A 7,595-nucleotide genomic window follows, 5' to 3' on the forward strand; every position below is an offset into this window, starting at 1 on the left:
GAACATCTTTAAAAATAAAAGATTAATACAGATGAAGATGTCTAAGGAAAACATTTTCTGATGTTGTCTCTTGGACAAAACTAACATATTTTTGATAAAATAATAGATTTTCTGGAGACTAGTCAGGAGAAATACTCTGCTGAATATTTTCCCTGATGGTGATACCAGGAGCTGCTACCAGAAGGATTATTTGTTTCCGAACTGCTGAGTACCAGCAGGTAGTTAAAAAAAAAAAACATGCCACACCTGCTCCCCCCCCCCCTTTTTTTTTTTTAACCTTGAGACTAAACGTGCTCTAGCTTAAATTGTGAAGGATTGGGATTATTGCTGGTGGGTACCTTATAGGTGGGTATAAACATGCCTGAACAAGTAAACCAACTGCCACCACCAACAAAAAGACTTGGCCTACCTGCAGTGTATAAGGCAGGACACTTCATAGTGTATTCCAAGATGCCTTCTTTCACAAAATGCTGTCAAAAAAAAAAAGACCGTGGGTTTACCACAACAGGATGAACACTAAACTATGTGGAGGTGGGCGGCTGGGTGAGCTCAGTTGCACCACATGGTCCTCAAAGGTCCACATAGCTGTATCCCAAAAGTAAGCTACAGAACAGTATCAGAGCTGCCTTCATTATTACAGCAGGATTTATCCTTTGTGTAGGTTTTACTCTACTTGATGTGGACTAAAATCCTTCCTGGACTCTACTGAACTGAAATGTAGCGTAGGTACAAATACCTCAGTATAAATCAGGTATGAGCACACTGGGATTGGAAATCCATTTCCCAATCCAGAGAGCTGTGATGTTCTGGAGCCTCAACATAGGGAGAGCAAACAGCCTAGCTACTTCCAAGAGGAACCTCAACTTGTTGATGAAAATGCTTGTGAATTGTGAGGACTGTATCAATTCCCTGAGAGTGCAGGCAGTGGGAAGTGCTTTATTCCCAACTCACTTCGCTACTCCTTGATAAATTCTGCTGTAGTCCTTCATCAGCTTTCTGTTATTCCAGATTACCCATAAACTGTTACATGGTTCTGTTTTCAGTAAGTGATGATTGGTTGGAGTTGTGGATGTCCTAGCAATAACATTGAAGTTTTTCACCAGAAGCTCCTAGGGTTTCTAAAAGCCACACCATCCACTTCACAGTGGTATCACTCAGGAACCCTAGGACCTGTGCTACGTTTCCTACTTGTGCAGGGGTTAGATCAGCTGTTACTTTAATTTCCCAGTGTAGCTCATGCCCATCCACATCAGTTTTGTGGACTACTTTGATAATAACCAGATGCATCCGAGTAGGGGAAAAGTCATCTGTTCCAGCTCCTTTTGCAAAACAGCGTATGGAGGGAACAGGAATGGGCCCTCGGGGTGGTCCAGCAGAGCCAAATCAGAAGGAAGTTACCCAGTCCCAGGGGCTAACGTTATTTCTAAATCCTGCGCGTGGGTGCCACCGTACTCTTCTTTACTGTGGTGCCCTTTTCAAGGATTGAATCATCCTCTGGTGAGTCAAATCCGATCCACAAATTTGGTCTTTTCCAATACTCCCTTCACAGCTGCTTGAATGTCTTCCAGCTGTCAGTATGCCATTCATCAAACTCGTCTCTCACTCATCATAAGTGCTGAATGCAAGCTCTCTGCAGCAGGGACACACTAATCAGCTCAACCCTTCCAGTCCTGTTCCTCTTGCTCAGAACTGTTCCAGTCCCGTTCCTTCAGTAATTTCATCTGCTATTTCAGTTCCACGTTTTTGTACCTGTAGACCAGCAGGCATCATTCCAAGTTCTGCACTTTGTTATAAAGCCCATAATGCAAAAACGAGTATTGGCTTTAAATTTAGTGTTCTCTTGACAGCTTATGAATGCCTTACCTGCTTTTCTCAGTGCACCCCCTCCCATAAAAGCTTTCTACTGCCATGAACTGAGGGCATCCTTAAAGGTTCCTCAGGGTGGGAGAAGTTCTTCCCCCCTCCTTCCCTCCCCTTTATATTGCTACCATTAATAGTCCCCGTAAAATCCAAGCTATAAATCTCAAATTTCAAAAGTTACGACACCACCAGACTGCGCAATTGTTTTCAGCTTTTGTTACTTTGCTTTCAGAGTAACAAAATTCCTCTGCTGTCTGCATCCTCTGCCAGTCTGTACTCCTCCAACCCGCATTGGTAGGCGTGCAAGAGAACACCACCTCTGCAAGTGTATATGCACAATTTAGAAGTGTGATCGTGTAATGGTTAATGTGGAGAGCTAGGAGTAGAAGCTCCTAGGCTAAGCGCTAACATGCTCACCTCCCCTTGCAACAGAACATACGAGACCTCGATACCCGGTGTCACCAGACTGACATCTGGCTGTTTTTTCAGTCTAGTGGCTTAGAACTCTTCATTGGTGTTATCTTTCCAAATCCCATCACAACAACCCGACCTCTATCTGTGATTCTGCCTTTCTTATCTCGTCTGTCTCTGCCGTACAGGCTTTTCTCACGGCTCTTTCACGGTGCTGGCATTTCCTGAGCAGGATGAGCCAAGGTTACGCAGCTGGGCCCTATCAGGGCTGGGCTGAGGAGCCCGAACAGAACTGCAGCAGGAGGTGACCTGTTAGGAGGCAGCGGAGTAAATACAGTTGGCTTGATGGGGTGGGTTGGAACCCTGAGAGAAGTTAAGTTTGCCAGGTGGTAGAAACTCACATTTGGTCAGCAGAGGCTCTCTCTAGGCTCTCTTGACCTTTGTGATTAGGGATTTAGTCCAGCTGCCCCTACAGGTCCCTCAAGCCATTTACGGTGCTTTAGGCATTCCACCTGGCCTTCAGCTACTGCCTCCTTCAGGGCAGCACCAGTATTCTGTAAGTTTCCCATATCATACCTCTGCTCATATGGATGCCTTGCGTATCTAGGGTTCCTCGTGTGACATCAGATGCATAAGGTGTGTGCTTGGAATCAAGCGCTGTATTTCTGCTCACCACCTGAGAAACTCCTGGGTGTCCCAGATACCTGGATGGGGTTGGCAGAGACATCTGATAACTAAATATATCTTGGTTAATGACATAGTAAGCTTTAATCATCCTTAATACTGACTGTAAAACACTTTTTGAGGAGCTTTTAATTAAGCGCCTGCTCATAAATCCTTTACTGGCATTGCTGAGTCAGTAGTGGCTGTATGCAAGTGCTTGTGTGCAAGCAGGTACGTGCAAGAAGTTCACATTAGAGTCCCAAGGAGCATTACTGGAACGGATGGGATAAAATGACTGCTTGATGGCAGTCCAGTGGAGGTGACCCTGATTCTTTTCTTTCTGTCTGCTTTGTAAACGTAAAGACAGATGTTCCCTTTCCAGAAGGAGGCTTATGGGAGTAAGTTAAAGTGAAGAGGCATGGGGAGCAATTCACATAATTAAAAAATGGCAAAAAGGAAAAGTAACTCTCTGCTTATGCTTGGGCCTGAAGAGGGGAGATCACAGAAAACCAGCTGTGTGGAAGGAATCAAGAGCTATGCCTGGCATTTCCTCCCTAAATAGTGGCATAGGAACAAAACAATTTTAGATTGGAGCAGTTCATAACTACTTGCTAACTATCCAGCTCCCTCTGCAATTTGCAGGGTAAAAAATATGAACCAGAGAAAATTTCTGCCATTACCTGTAGTTACTGAAGCTAATAGGTAGATCGGTGAAGCCAAGAGTCATGCACAGCCGTCACTCAGCAGCTTTAGCTTTAGCTTTGACATACGCCTTTGCAGGTTTATTTTGAACCAGGAAACAATCTCAGCTATTACAACTATGGTGCCAGTGGGGAGCGAGTGAAGTGACAGGCGTGATTTGTCTCATTCTTCAGAGGAACAAAAAGATGATACACAATCAGCATACCTTTATTTTGATGTCTCATCTTTATTTTGATGTCTCTGGCTACTGCAAGATAGACCACAAACTCGTCACTGATGATCCTCATCAGGCATTTGCTTGCTTGAGTGCTTACAGTAATCTGGTGAATTCTTCCCTCGTTCTCTTTGTTCCATTTCTGAAATAAAGCTAATTAAAAATCAGTTGGCAAAGCCACCAGTTTTGAGAGATAGTTGTTTTAGAACTAGGCTTGATGAAAAGACAGCAATTGCTTTCCTGAGAAGTTCAGTGCATCTGTGCAATTATTACAGGGCATTTTGTTACACAACGCTACGCTTGTTTTATCAGCGAGGAGGAGGTGCACTTGTATCCAGATTTACCAGGTCCGAATTCACAGAAAGGATTTAAAAGCTAAGACTATTAGTCATCAACGAGCACAATGATGATTTCTCCTCCAAATGAGTCATACCAGTTCCCACTGTTAATGCAGACACATGAATATTATATTCCTTAATTCCATTAGCACTTAATTCTGCAGCCAACTGTCTGTATTGAAGGGGTAGCATTATAAATGAATCAAATTAGTCTACATTTTGAGAATCTGTGAAAGAAGGTTATGAATGCTTCTTACAAAGGACTATTGTATTTTCTTCTGTGATCTCAGACTATCTTTAGAAGAAATGATTTGTAGCTGAATTTATGAGCATATAAAAACCACTATGAACGGGCTTTAAGCAGTCATTTAATGTACAGTATCCACCTTTGAAATATAGCTTACCTCACACAGTTATATGGCCTGCACAGATAAATAATAGTTTAATGCCATATTAGCCAGTTAATTCCCTAAGATCTACAAGAATATACAATAGAGAGAGACTTCAGGAGCAACTCCCGCTTCTTGGAGTCCATCTTCCCCCAACTCCTCATGCTGAACTTTGCGATCCCCATCCCAGGTTGCTGAACCCCCTTCTTGGCCCTTTAGCATTAGTTCAGCAGGAGTCCTACTGCTAAGAATAAGTTAAATGTTTGTAATTCTTCTAAACTGAAGGGAAATACCTTTGTATGAGATATAGGGAGCTATATATATCAGATGCAGATCTACATACATTTGAAAATACCTAACTATCTATGAAATTAGGCAGCCTAAGCCTCCTTTGTATAATGGTTCCATTAACGTTTAATGTGATACTGACTGGATCAACATCTGACATCTATTTCAGGTCAGATAGAACCAGGAACAGCTTGGTTTATCTGCTCTCCATACACTGAGCTTCTGGTAGTCTCAGAAATGTTTATCCATCATCTGCAATTGTCCAGGGGAATTCTGCGCACATTTCCGCTCTTTCTTTCAGAGCAAGAATGCAGATTTGAAGAACTATGCTTTTTTGTCAGATGTTATGATTGTCATTAACGTTGTAATACCTTTTGCAACAGAAGGGTATATTCCTTTGCTCTGAAGCTAGGTGGCCGTATCAGCATTTTCATCCAAAAAGAAAAACAGTTCATTACATCACAGCTGCAGAAAAGTACTTAGAAACATGAGCAAAAACATTTTCTTAGAAAGTAGAAATGAAATACATCTTAGAAATTACTGGTGGTTCTTTTGTCAAACATGCCTCACTGTAAAGGATTTACTGAAGCCAAACAGTTTTTAATATTTTGACTTGTCAGAGCTGATTATTCTAGCTGTTCTGCAACCAGTTTGGTGAGGCTGTATAAAATCTTCTGCAAGGATTTAGCGCAGTATGAAACATGGAAATATTTGTTGTGGCAGTGGTCAGGCAAACTTTCAGTTTCCACACACTTCAGCTGAGCATGTTTAATTTTTCACCGAGTTAGATCATCTGACAGGATATACAAGCTGCCTTATGTGAAGTGCTGTTAGCGTGTGGGATTTGACTGCAGTTGTGCTACTATATTTGGCATTTGGTTTTAAGAAAAAATGTTCCAGAACAAAATGGCCCCTCCATGCAAAAGTCTGAACAAAAGGGAGGTGAAAACACAAATCCAAACGGAGATAGGGCAGCGGTGGTCACATGAAGGAAGAGGAGGGAAGCTGACTCTTTGTTTTGGCAACACCGACTGTGCCAGAGCTGTGCACGGCTTGCCCCTGGTCGGTCACAAGCAGCTGGCGAACTAAGCCCCAGATTTCTGTCTGTGCACTGAGTTACGACACCGCCTTGCAGGTATCAGTGATTGCAAAACTGCGGCACCTGGCAGCATTCATTGTCTGTAGCCCAGACTGTTAGCTGTGTAATACGTCTGGAAATAAAAGCAGTCTCCTGCTGCTGGCTCTGTGTGATTTCACATGATTACCCAGCGCCAGAACAGGCCATGATGTCGCTTAATTAAATGGAAGAAACATAGACACCCTGACAGTGAATTTCTGTTACTTCACCTTTATGTCTATTCAGCTTATTTTCAATAGTGTTTAGCTGCTATGTAGTTACAGTGACTGTATCTCTGTTTTTAGCTAAAAAAAAAACTGTTTCATGTTAGCTACAGGTGCTTCCTCTTCGAAATATATAAAATTACATCGCTGCCAGGTTCAAAACGAGAGTCCAAGAGAGAAAGCTAAACTGTGTATTGCTCTAGTTCACAATAAATATAACTCCTTGACTGATGCAGTTATTCACATTATCATGACGTTATTTGAATGACCTCCTATCAAAGTAGATCCCAGATTCTTTTTACACAGAATTCTGTATTTCTGAGTGCAAAAAAAAAATACTGCTGCTTTGAGGCAGGGCAAGATTTAGTCCCGGAGATTCCCAGAGCCCTCCTGCTGCACAGCAAGGTGGCTCGGACAAGTAAGGAAAGATGGGACATAACAGCTAGAAATGACCAAAATGGTCCATAAACGTGACACCGAGGGCATTCAGCTCACTGTCTCAGGCAGTTGTATCGGCCATTGTTAGTGAGAAAAGCTGAGATGCCATTGAGACTTCTTGGCCATATCCCATGGGGTGCTTTTGGAGTACAAGGGAATCCCAAAGCCATTCCTTTCCTTCTGCTGCACGTAATTTACTCGTTATTTGTAGAGTTCTGCCCTGTAAAAAGGAAGATCACATTTCCCTTTTGAAAATGCACATACTCAGTAAGATGGAGTCAAGTTGCTTTATTTGTTGCTTTTACCACAATGTCACGGCACAATAGAACAGGAAAGGGAAGTGTAACACCTTACTTTGTAATGCTGAGAACATGACAAAGTATGCAACTGTATATTGTTATCTGTATGCAACTTTTTTGGTTTACAAGTCGTTTCTGTTGCTGTTCGATCGAAGAAGGAAATAGGAAAAGAGAACTAAGACATCAAACAACACCAAAAATTAGTTTCATGTGGATGCTTATGAAGAAAGGGATATAAAAGTAACCAAGACAAAATTAAGGAGAATTTCTGAACTAGAAACAAGAACGTCAAACTCATGTTGTTGAAGAAAAGCGCGTAAAAGCTCAGACATGTTTCTTCCAGTTTGCAGTGAATTAAAGTGAAACTGAGACTGCTGAGAACATGAACTCTTTAATTTGGTATGCATTTCCTTAGCTATAAGTTGTTACAAGTGCCATCCCAAGTGGATTGTGGCTGTTACCAGGCAGCAGAGAAACCAAAATTGTCGATGCAAACAAAAAATTCCTCTGGCATTGAGACATGGAAAAGGGGATCTGCCCATCAAGCCAAGCTTCTGCTGGTAATTCTTGTCTAAACTAATTGGTGCGTGACACTATTTTAGACTTGCGTGATCCCGAAAGCAAACAAACGTGGTGCTACTAAATCTTACAG

Source organism: Oxyura jamaicensis, chromosome 3 (assembly GCF_011077185.1).
Source record: "Oxyura jamaicensis isolate SHBP4307 breed ruddy duck chromosome 3, BPBGC_Ojam_1.0, whole genome shotgun sequence".
In the NCBI taxonomy this organism is placed as follows: Eukaryota; Metazoa; Chordata; class Aves; order Anseriformes; family Anatidae; genus Oxyura; species Oxyura jamaicensis.